Genomic DNA, 13,382 nt, shown 5'->3' with positions numbered 1-13,382 from the left:
TCTCGACCGTTGTTCTGTTGTTCTCTCTCTTTCCCTCAAAAACAATTAATGGCAACATTCTAAAGGGACTTAAATCGTGAGATTATATCATTGTGATATTCTGCACATTTTATTTAAAGCCAATGACATCCAGGCGCAACAAGGAGACGCTCGATGACATTAAATTAACACCATGAAATAAAATTGCAACATTGTTTTAAAAATGGACCTAGTTACACTCTGCCATTGTAATGAAAGGGCTGAACTGCGTCTTGAGATTTACAAAAATACATTAAACGGGCAGACAATTCTAAACCACCTGGTTACAAATATTCAGGACAAACTCTGTCACTGCCTCATTTTGTAATACACCCGATACAATGCAGGATCTGGTACTGCAAATCATTTTAAATAAACTATCCGATTGCTTTAATTGGCCCTGTAATGATTATACTGAAGCAGGCGCTTTCCAAACATGTCAACTTGCCCAGATGCATTTTCAGTCAGGCATTGACTCAAACCAGCGAAGAACAAAGTCTGTTTTTTTAAACTTCATCTTCACACGAATCACACAGTAGACAGGACATCCCTTTGATACGTTAGTGTTTTTTTTCTTCAGTTCGATTTGGGCTTGCAAGACATAAATTGTTAAAAGTAGCAAGAAGCTGCGCAGTTGGTAACAAGTGCAAACAAGGTGCTGGTGCACTTACAGAAGAAGAAAACAAAACATCCGGGGATTTATTAGCGTTTTATAGAGTCGTACTCATCTATGGCCTCCATACCTGAAAAATTGTGTTGTCGGACATGAGAATGTGCAAAAACTATTTGTCAGATTTTTACTGGAATTGGGACGATGTACCTATCAGGAAAATGAATATGTTGGGCTCTTTTCTCTGAGGAGAGGGTGCGGAGATGTAATAGGAGGCTACAATGTTAGGGAAAGGTGTGATACCGGAACACAGCGAAAGATTTTCCACCGTGAGTGAGTCCGAAACAGGGAGACATAAAATAGACTCAGCGGCAGAAGGAATTTATTTAGTTTATTTGAACGGATAGGTAGGGAATTGATTATGGGTAGGAGAGAGAAAGTACAAATCAAGGATTTGTTCCCTGATTGGCTGGATGTGACAAATGCAGTTTCCTGAGGATCATTTCTGAAACGAGATCATTTTGCCATTCAAATTGAGGGTTAGAGAGTTTCATAAATCGGTAGATCAGATTAATTTAAGTAGGCACCGAAAGCTGGCTAATTCTTCGGTAGAATTTCATTGATAAACTAAGTGAGTGGACCAGTGAATTCTGTGATTCTGTGACCAAAATATGATAGCGAGCAGCTCGAAATATTTACCTAAAGCTAAGCGGCGAGATGCTTTGGATAAACAAAGGGATTGAGGTGTTCCTGCACATAAATCGCTAAAAACTTCATGATCACAAGGTAAATGAGAAATCGAACAGAATGTCTGCCTTTATCACAAAGGCATTGAAACTAAAAAGTAGGGAAGTAATGCTTTGTGTTGTCTACAGCCTTGATAAGATCAGATCTGGAGTGCTGGATTTAGATTTTCACACTGAGCTGCGGAAATTTTACGTCCTCGCTCGATCGACACCGGAAATTCCCGCCCGAGATCAAGGGACATTTCCGTTGTCGGCCTCGTCCGCTCTGATTCCGTGGCGGGCGGGGCGGTACAATTGCCGCGGATATATTCGTATCATGAATGGGTACAGGGCTGATTCGTCAGGGTGAAGTAATTGCTGAAGGGTTCAATTTTGAAGACCGATTGCCTAAACGTGCTGTGTATTGCCCTTTAAAGCTGGACGGGGGAATCCAGCTCAGAATGAGGCCCTTCGCGTCTGTGCCGACCACCAAAAACATATCTATTCTAATTCAATTACCAGCACTTGACCCGTAGCCCTGTATGCAATGACTTTTCAATTCCTCATCAACATGTTTCTTAAATGTCGTGAGGGTTCCTTCCTCCACCACCCTTGCAGACAGCGAGTTCCAGATTCCCAGCACCCTCTGGCTGAAGAAGAATTTCTTCAAATCTCCTCTAAATCTCCTTCTCCTTACCTTAAATCTATGCCCCCTGATTATTGACCCCCCTACTGAGGCGAAAGGTTTCTTCCTATCTATACCGTTCATGATTATTTGCACCTCGATGTGCTAACACCTCAGCTTTCTCTGCTCTACGAAAAATAACCACAGCCCAGGCAGCATCCAGGTGAATCTCCGATGAGAGCGCCTCACCTCACACACTAAAAGAGATTCAGACATTTCCTGAGTTACAATCCAGTAATAAAAAAATAAACACTTTTATTTCTGCAAGGATTGCGGAAGCAGTATCTTAAAAGAGTGCAACTGAGAATAGATGGAGTCAAGAGCATGTTTTGACAATTTGGACCATGCTGCATAATGGAAGCATACTTAATACCAATATAAGCAGGAGGAACGTATGACTTTCCAACACTGGCATTTTGCACAAAAGTGGTTGAAAATGTTTCAGGATCTCTTGTTTCTTGGTTGATGTGAGGCTATGGCTGAAGCAACAATTTGCGTGGCTTTGCTAAACCGAATGCTTATCATGAAGAGAGTTAAAACCCTTAATGCGTATACAGACTGGAATAGCATCATTTTTGTGCTAAATCACTCAAGGCAACTCACTGTCTGCCTTCCCCTGCACCCTATATATAGGCATAGCACCCTATACCTAATCGACGTATTTAAAATGATCAGCGAGTGTGACAGGATACGTCCAGAGAAATCATTTCCACTAATAACACAATGCAGGAAAAATAGGGCACACTCTTTCATTAGAGCAAAGCTATTTAGGAGTGAAATGAGGAAGCACTACTTCCCATGCATCAGAGTTGAATCGGATTTTCTTTCTTATATATCCCTTCATTCGCTTTCGCAACTCATTTTTTCCGTTAGACCCATGTTGACCATGTTTCCGCTAAATTACTGACCATCCAACTTTCTTTTCTGGCCCCCACTTTCGTTGATATCATGAACTGCTATCTCTCCTCAGATACTGTTATATTTCCACACCGATTACCATCAAACTTCTCCTTGAAAACAGCCTTGTTCCTCTGTCCTTGTAAACTACTGCCGATCTTCAGTTAACATTTCCTCTCTAAACCATTAGAAAATACTGCCAACCCCAAATCCATACTATCGTTCCAACAACTCCAGCACTGAATTCCCACAATCGCGTTTCTGCTTCTGCCACAATACTAATACGACTCTGATCATAGTTACATTCTATTCAATTGTAACGATAGCAACCTATTCCAGTTTTTTTAAGTTTTAAAGTATTTTACAGTTCCTTTATTTTTAGTCACAAGTAGACTGACAACTACCGGTTGTAATCCAAACTGCAATTACTGCAATGAAGTTACTGTGAAAATCCCCTTGTCGCCACACTCCGGCGCCAGTACGGGTACACTGAGAGAGAATTTGGCATGGCCAATGCATCTAATCAGCACGTCTTTCGGACTGTGGGAGAAAACCGAAGCATGCGGAGAAAATCCACGCAGACACGGGAAGAACGTGCAGACACCGCACAGGCAGTGACCCAAGCTGGAAATTGAAACCGGGTCCCTGGCGCTGTGAGGTAGCAGTGCTAACCACTGTGCCACCGTGCCGCCCTACTGCTCATACTTTTCGGAATGGCGTCTGTCGTTGACACGACTCAACTCACGATCCAAAAAATCTCCACCGTTGATCAGTTGCTTGGGCCTATTCTCGTGATCTGATCCACCATTATTTATCAAATAATATCCACAGATTTGCCTGCAATGGCTTCACTTCCTGCTCCCATGCTTGCAACTCAACAATATGTCCCTGGCCCCCATTCTTTTTCCCATCCACATGCTCCCCCTTGTATGCATCATCTGAAAGCACATCAGGCTCTTTGTGCACTCTGAAAGCACGAAGCTCTATCTGACCATCGTCTCACTGAACTGTTCTACTGTGATGATTGGAAATCTCCTCCAACTATTGGGAGGAACAAATTCGTTCTGCGGCACGCGCACCTTTGAGCCTATTGAGGCCCTTAAGTGACATATTAAGAGTCACTCAGGTGCTTCATCCTGTCCGCTCTACAGTTATTCCCCTGGCTGGGACCGGACTATGTCAAAACACTAATCTAACAGCCGTAGCTGAGTGTTGGTGCACCCCCTCCCCTCACTTCCCTCGATGTGGTTTGCCAACTTGGCCCCACCAAAGCTCCAACGACCTCCCTCATTTGGCCGACAGTAGATTTCGTCATTAGAGACCGGTTGTAATCTGAAGTGTCGCCATCGCTCGAACCGACAGAGTTGCTGCACAAACGGTTGGCCGTCAGTCCTCTAAAGTGGTACCTCCTCCGCAGAAGCGTGTGCATGTCTTGCCTTTGCCCGATTTCTGTCTCCACCATATGTCCAATGGCTGCGGAGCAGACAGCATCAGCGGGAAGGTGAGTTGGCGGAGCAGACAAACCGACTATCCGAAAGACCCTGTCTTTGCAACTGAAGAGTCCTGCCGGAGGTTTGCCCTGGCTGTGAAATTCAGAACATGGGGGCTTAGACTCAGGATCAGTGGACAATTGTTTAGAATAGAAGCAAAGAGAAGTGGCGATGGCCAGTTAATCCATGACGTTCTCTCGCCATAATCTTTCAATTGTTCTTCGTTTCACATGTAAGTTCTATTGACTTTTAGAAGAGACTTCTGAATCTGCTCCGTCATCATTTTAGCTCTTGCATTCCTGATCATTACAACTGGCGATGCAACTTTATGTCACCAGCTAAAGAGAAATGTGTGTACATAGAATGGATAAACATCTGGTTCCCTCCAAAGGGAAACATAACTGAAAAATGACTTAGTACCCTTATATTGAGCTCAGTTCCCAACCATTTCCCAGAAGAATACAACACAAAAATGCCATTGACCCACTGTACTCTTTGAAAGAGCTATCCAAGTAATCGCACTCCAGTGCTCGAATAGCATTTCATGCAGACATCGGTTTCATGAAACAATCCAATTTTCATCTTGAAGTTTTAATTGGATCGGTTTCCTGTACTCTTTCAGTGAATTTCAGGTCAACAAAACTCATCGCATGTATTTTCATCTGGCACATTTGGAGGCGCAATTTTCACTCTGTTTCTGATCCACAGATGCTTCCAGACCAGCTGATTCGTTTCCCGAATGCTCTGGGGTTTTTTCAGTTATTTCTTGCCTTTGGCACTGTGGCACAGTGCTTAGCATTGCTAATTCTCCCTCAGTGTACCTGAACAGGTGCCGGAGTGTGGCGACTGGGGGATTTCATCGTCATTTATTGCAGTGTTATTGTACGCCGACTCGTGACACTAATAAATCAACTTAAAATTGTAAAGTTAAACGATAAAAAAACAAAACCGTTAATCGACTGGGCGACAGGTCGATAGAAACTGAGTCTGGGGAATTTGTAGCAAACAAAAAGATTACAGATGAAGAGAACAGGCATTTTGCTTTCGTCTTCACTGTGGAGGATTCAAGTTGTTTCACAGAAATAGCTGTAGAGCAGGAAATGGAAGAGAAGGACTCAAGAAAATTAGAATCGTCAGGGAAATGACATTAAGAAAGTTGTTGAAGATGTGTATTGATAAATCCCGAGGTCCTGATGGATTTCACCCGAAGGTCTTAAAAGAAGTGGCAAAAGGGACAATTGATGGGTTGCTTTTAATTTTCCAAAATTCCACAGTTTCTGGGAAGCGCCCACTAGGTTGGAAAACAGCGAATGTAGCACTTTAATGCAATAGGATAAAGAGACCTATCGCAGGAAACAACACATCATAGAATCATAGAAACCATAGAAACCCTACAGTGCAGAAGGAGGCCATTCGGCCCATCGAGTCTGCACCGACCACAATCCCACCCAGGCCCTACCCCCACATATTTACCCACTAATCTACGCATCCCAGGATTCTAAGGGGCAATTTTTAACCTGGCCAATCAACCTAACATGTTAGCTGAACAACACCAGTTAGCTGAACATGTGACATATCAGGAAAATGATAGCAGCGGTTATTAAAGATTTGATTGCAGGGCACATAAGTAAGGTCACCGTAATCAGATAGAGCCAACACAGTTTTGTCAAAGGAAAATCATGTTTAGCCAATTTACTGGGGTGATTTGAAGAAGTAACGTGCTGTGGATAAAGGGGAGCAGGTGGATGGACTGTGATTTTCAGTAAGCATTTAATAAGATGTCTCAGCAAAGGGTATTGCGGAAAATGAGAGTTTATCGTGTGGGGGCATGGACAGAAAATTTGCCAGCGAACAGGAAACAGAGAGTCGGCAAAAGGGACAATTTTCTGATTGGCAAGGTGCAAGGGGTGGCGTGCTACAGTGATGAGTGCTGTGGCCGCAACTCTTTACAATTTATATAAATAATAGCATGTTTTCAGCATGGCACCAGTTGTGCTCTTGCTTTCTGCTGGGTTATACATCCGCACTGATGTTCGCCTCTCCCTCCCCCAAACTCCTTCACTCCTGGCCTCGAATTCTCATCTGTAACTACCTCCGCAATTGAAACCAAAACTTCCGCCACTACCGCTTTGGCCTTACTTTGCCGTTACTTTTAGAATCATTTCAGCTGAACAGGCTATTTCTGTAACACGTAAACCAATCTGATCAGGAGGTTCATCATCAATACCACTGCTAACAGCGTGTCACCAACGTGGCTTGTCATGTATTGTGTACATGTTTCCCTCACAGCACAAATGTTTTTGATTTGATTTTATTTGATTTGTTCTTGTCTTACATATTAGCATACAGTGACAAGTATTGTTTCTTACATGCTATACCGACAAAGCATACCGTTCATAGAGAAGGAAAGGAGGGAGTGCCGAATGTGATGCTACAGTCATAGCCAGGGTGTAGAGAAACATCAACTAAATGCGAGGTAGGTCCATTCAGAAGTCTGAGGGAATTAGGGAAGAAACTGTTCTCAAGTTGCTTGGTACGTGTCCTCAGACTTCTGTATCTTTTTCGTGACGGCAAAAGTGGAGTCACAGATGTACTCAGTAAGAATGGCAGATTTCCTGCCCGGAATGATGTTAATCAAGCGAATGTTTTTTTCAGCAATTCATTAGTTTCATGGTTAACATCATTCTAACTATTTTTGTTCAAGATTTATTGCCAGATACCATGGTGGGATTTAGAATCATTGCTTGTTCCAGGACTCTGCAATACTAATCCGGTAATTAGTCGCCGGACGGCAGCGTCCGCCATGCTTTACAGTGTTAGTTCCTGCTCCCTTGTTTGAGGCTGCGCCTGCGCCTGCCTTCGAAACGTTTGAAATGCATGATAAAAGTACTGATGAGATTTACGCTTAATTTATTAGAGACTGGACACAATTTGCGTTGCGCTCTTCACAAGTGTTACCAGATCTCCTGAATTTATCCAGAATTTTATGTTATAATTGTCATTTCATTCCCCCTGCTTTCTATTGGACTACGCACAATAGATGAAAGATGTCCAGAACGAATCCCAATGAACCTGTGCGCTTTTTGCGCTGAACCAGCTGATGGCAATATTGCACTTGTTAGACCAAGGACCGTGTTATTCCACGACGTGTATTTGCGGTTAAAATATCTCAAAATATCAATTCCTGGCACAATACGTGGATACTTCGAAAATAGGGATTCGGACATGAAAGCCGTTTTCAGCATATTCTCTGAAGGTATTGTCAATTAATTCGGATGTTTAATGAGTTCCCCTTTTCAGTGGTGAATGTCCATAATATCAGAAAATCCGAATGCTTCGAAGCAGTAAGAATCCAGTGTCACTAAATGTTTTACTATCACTTCCTTTCCTGCGTCATTCACTAAAGATAATGCTGTCAGTGCCACATTAATGGATCCGAAAGTTCAGACATTTGATAGGATAAAATTAGACAAAAAGGGCGGAAATACGAATCATACGATCATATGAATTGGAACGAAGATTAGGCCTAAGGTCGTGGCTGATGTGATCGTGGGCTCGACCCCACATTCCTGTCTACCCCTATACTCTTTGGATCCATTTTCAATCAGGAATTTATCGAATTCTGTATTTTTTTACGTGGATGTGGGCATTGCTGGCTGGACCAGCATTTATTCCTCACCGCTAATTACCCTCGAGATCGTGGTGGTGAACTGCTTTGTTGAATCAGCGCAGTCCCTGTGGTCTAGGTAAGCAATATATCCACAGGTCAGATTGCGAATGACTTGGAGGGGAGCGCTAAGGTAGTGGTGTCCCCATGTGTCTGCTGCCTTTGTCCTTCTGGTCGGTAGCGATGTGATTTTGTAAGATGCTGCCTATGGAGACAGGATGGGTTTTTGCAGTGCATCTTGCAGATGGTACACACTGCTGCCACTGTTCATCGTGGCGGAGGGAGTTTGTGGAAGCGGTGCCAGCCAGGTTTTGTCCTGGATGGTGTGAGCTTGAAAGTTATAGAAGCTGCGCTCTCCTGGCTCGTGCAAGGTATTCCATCACACTCCTGACTTGTGCCTCGCAGATGGCGGACAGGCTTGGCGAGTAAGGAAGTGAGATGCTTGCCACAGGATTCATACCCTCTGACCTGCTGTTGTAGCCACCATATTTAAATGTCAAGACCAGTTCAATTTCTGGTCAATGGTCGCTCTCAGGGTATCGACAGTAATGGCAATACCATTGAATGTCAAGGGACAATGGTTAGATTCTCTGTTGTTGGAGATGGTCATTTCCTGACACTACTTTGTCACGAAGGTTACTTGCCACTTGTCAACCCAATCTTGGATATTGTCCAGGACTTACTGCATTTGGACATGGACGGCTTCAGTCTCTGAGGATGCGGGAATGGTACTGTCCACTGTGCGATCATCCCCACTGCTGACATTATGATGCAAGGAAGATCATTCATAGAGCAGCTGAAGATGGTTGGGCCTAGGACACCATCTTGAGAAACTCCTGCAGTGAAGTTTGCAAATTAGATAATTGGACTCCAACCACCTCAACACTCTTACTCTGTGCCAGGTATGTATGACTCCAACTAGCGTAGAGTTTTCTCTCTAATTCTAATTGACTTCATTATTGCTCGGGCTCCTTAATTCCACACGTGCTGCCTTGACGTCAAACGCAGTCACTTCACATCTCACACTCACTCTTCTCCATGTTTGACCCAAGGCTGTAATGAAGTCAGGCGCTGAGTGACTAGCGGAATCCAAACTATCTGTCGATGAGTAGGTTCCTGCTGAGTTCCTGCCGTTTGATTGCGCTGCTAATGAAACCTTCCATTAATTTACTGACGATCTTGAGTGGCCTGATGGCTAATGAATAAAGTTGGAGCTGGCCTTCGTTTTTCGTAGAGGACATAACTGGGCAATTTTATGCAATGCCGGGTCGATGCTCGTGTTGTAGATGTACTGGAACAACTTGACTGGCGGGGCCGCATGGTCTGGAGCACAAGTCTTCAGGACTGTCGACAGAATATTGTTAGGGCCCAAAGCCTTTGCAATATCCAACACCGTCGGCCGTTTCTTAATATCACGTGGAGCGAATTGAATTGGCTGAAGATTGAGATCCGTGATGCTGACCATTTTTGCAGAAAGCCAAGATAGATCATCCACTTGGCACATGTGACAGAAGATTGTTTCAAAGGCTTTAACCTTATCTTTTTCACTGATCATTGAGGATGGGGACATTTGCGATGTCTTCTCCTCCAGTGAGTTGTTTAATTATCCACCAACATTCACGATGGAATATTCCTGGTAAAGAGAGTTCCACAGGCTAATGGCTCTCACAGAGAATGAAATTCTCTTGATCTCCATCTCAATTGGAAAACCTCTTATTTTAATTCATGTCCCCTCCTTCTAGTCTCTTTAGAGGGGAGGCACTTCCTCAGCATTCACCATCTCAATTCCCCTCAGGGTAGTATGTGTTTCAGCAGAATCACCTCTAATTCTTCTAAACTCTAATGGGTACAGGTCCAACCTGTCCAACCTTTCCTTAAATGATATCCCTTTCATCTGATGGGTGCACCTTTCTCCGAACTGTTGCTGGTGCTATTGTGTCCGTTCTGGGCCAACAGGAAAGTACTTCAGATGGGTTCTCACCAAAGCACGACAAATTTGCAGCGAATCTTCTCTACTTTTATATTCCATCCCACTTGCAATAGGTGACAACATTGCATTTGCTTTCCGAGTCACTTACAGCTTCATGCTAAAGTTTCGTGAATCACGTGCCAGGACACCCAGATCCCCCAGTGCTCCAGATCTTTGCATTCTCATCTCCGTGTGAACAATTTGCTGCGTTCCATTTTTCCAGCCAAAGTGGACGAATTCGCATTTCACCACATTGTACTCCACCTGTTTCTTTTTACCACTCAGTAACTTATCTAAATCCCTTTGTATACCATTTATGCTAACATCACAATTTACTTTTCCCCCTGTATTAATGTCGTGAGAAAAATTTGGAATCAATCCGTCCCATCATCCATGTCATTTCCATAAATTGAAAATAGTTGAGGCCCCAGATGTAATCTGTGTGATATACCATCAGCTACAGTTCCCTCCCCCCTCCCTCAAAAAATGGTCAATTACCCTACCTCTCTGTTTCTGTAAGCCAACCAGTCCTCGATTCGTGATAAATGTTCCCCCATACTTGATAAGCTCCTATTAGGCTTTGCATAATGCACCTTTGAAGCGGTATCTTATGAAATACTTTTTGGAAATCCAAGTCTACAGGTTCCTCTTTATCCACGCCACTAATAAGTTGCTCAAGTAAGTATAACAAATTCGTAAAGTATGGCTTCAATTATACAAAACTATGTTGGCTCTGCATAATTGCAAGTGTCATGCTATAACCTTCTAATAATAGATTCTAGCATTTAACTTTTGACAGATGTTAGGCTAATTGGCTTGTAGTTACATGTTTTCTGCCTTTCCTTTCTTGAATAGAGGAGTTAGATATGCTATTTCCCGATCTCATGGAATTATAAAATCATTACAATGCAGAAGGAGGCCAATCGGCCCATCGCCTCTGCATCCACTCAGCTCCAACATGTCCGAACGACTTGACAGCCTTTAGTTCTGATTGTTTTCTCAGTAGCAGTGACCTGGTGGTTGTAATTGCTTTATGTTCCTCGCTCCCTTCTACCTCTTCACCTGCACATATTTCTGGGATATTATTTATGTATTCTACAGCGAGGCAGAGAAAATATATCAATTCTGCCGCCATTTCCTCATTTCGTATTATGAATTTCCGATACTCCTTCTCCAGAGTAACCACACTTATTTTAGTGAGCATTTTCTTTTTTAAAAGCATATAGAAATTCCTACATTATTTTAATATGTCTAGCTAACATTCTCTCATACTCCAAATTCTCCTTCGTCATTACTTTATTAGTCATTCCTTTTCGGTTTTTATATTCTTCCCAATCTTCAGCTCTGTCACTAATCGCAAAGTTTTGCTTCCAGTCGGACGCAATCATTGGAGCGATTGAGACTTCAACATCCCCATGACGTAGGCCCGCTTTCTGTCTGTTATTTCAGCTGTGTCCCGTCTTCAGTCAACTTTAACCTACATTCTTGGCCCTGTGCGAATCATTTTCCGATTCCGCTGACATGCCATGAGGGTGGTTCTTCTCTCGCTCCTGCTGTCTTGCTGCATTAAACTGAACTAGCATCTGTCTCTCTCCCTCTCTCCACACTGCAGATCTCAACTCTGTACATTCCACCCACAGGCAAGGCCTAAAGCCTCTCACTCCCCGGGTACTGAATGCACTGCATGACGTGGACCTGAGACATATCCTTTCAGTAAATACCCTGCGATATCTTTCAACCTAACAACTTTAATTACCTGTTCCTGATCCCTCTACCTGACCGCCGCTTGGAAATTTTCCCGGTGTGGAGCAATTTTAATATTCCTTCCCCACCCTTCGCTCGAGCGACAGGAGGGTCAGTAAAATTCCAACAACCGAGTACAAATGCAAGCAAATATGTGAACCCTTTGATCGTTGTTCGACCCTAGTTAGAGTATTGAGTCCAGTTCTTGACAATACTCTTGGAATGTATTTCAAGGCCTTGGAGAATGTGCCAGAAGGTGTATTAGCATGTTTCCAGCGATAAAAGTCTTCAGTTAGGTGTAAAGTCGAGAGAACCTGAAGTTGTTCTCTTCAGAGCCGCACAATAGGTTTGATAAAGATGTTCTTAAAGGTGTTGGTTAGAGAAAGTAGAAGCTGATTCAAATGTCGGGAACTTTGATCACCGGAAGGCAAACATTTGAAATAACCCGGGAACAGGAACAGAAGATGGGTGGTGGTGGGTAAATATGTTCCGACTCTTAATGATCTGGAGACTACTGGATCAAAGGCTAGCGGAAGAGGATTTAACAATCACCGTCAAAAAGATGGAAAATATGTCGAAAACTGGAGTAAGATCAAGGCAGAAATTCCAGTTCGGTCGCTCCTTTACAGAACCGACATGGATGCGATGGGCTGATTGCCCGCCTTCTGCGATGTACCTTCTCGAATTCTTTATATTGACGCAACTGCACCTGCAGCCGCGACAGTCAGCTCTCCAGGCGAAGTAATTAGTTTATTTCTTCTCGTTGTCCTCTGTGCGCCTCAGCTGCATAACCAAAATGTTACTTCTCACAATTGTTCAAGGACACATGGAGGGATGGTGTGTGACAAGCTAACGTTATCAACATTTAAAATGCTTGCCCGATTTTGTTTAATTTTTCAAATGAGGGGGCAATGGAACATTGTACGATGGCTTCTCCAATACTGTCGTGCGATGGGAGTCATGATGTGGAGATGCCGGCGTTGGACTGGGGTAAGCACAGTAAGAAGTCTCACAACACCAGGTTAAAGTCCAACAGGTTTATTTGGTAGCAAATACAAGTAAACCTGTTGGACTTTAACCTGGTGTTGTGAGGCTTCTTACTGTGTGATGGGAGGCCAGCGTTGTTGGGGGGAGAGTCACCTGCCATCAGAAATCTGATTTTTAAAAACTGCTACTTTCAGCTCATTCCTCCGTCGGCCAATGCATTGACATTCTCAAACTCATTCTTTCCCGTGACAGCAAATGTACCCCTCAAATCCAACAACGAAAATCATGCGAAAAGCTCTGTTTCCTAGAGCATTTCATTTTGCCAAGGCTTAACTCACTGTGGATGCCATTGGTTTCCAACACTTGAATAGTGTTGAGTGGACAGTTTTGACACCTCAATCATATTCCAGGTTGGTAATAAAATGTTCTTCGGGGCTTGTCCATCATTCACTCACTTCAGATATCTATCTATCTATCTATCTATCTATCTATCTATCTATCTCTGTCTCTATCTATCTATCTGTCTATCTATCTATGTCTATCTATCCCTATATCTATCTATCTCTGTTTCTGTTCACCCATTTCCACATA

This window comes from Mustelus asterias, chromosome 13, assembly GCF_964213995.1.
Source record: "Mustelus asterias chromosome 13, sMusAst1.hap1.1, whole genome shotgun sequence".
NCBI classification, from domain to species: Eukaryota; Metazoa; Chordata; class Chondrichthyes; order Carcharhiniformes; family Triakidae; genus Mustelus; species Mustelus asterias.
The sequence above is the reverse complement of the archived record's forward strand: the minus strand, read 5'-3'. Positions refer to the sequence as shown.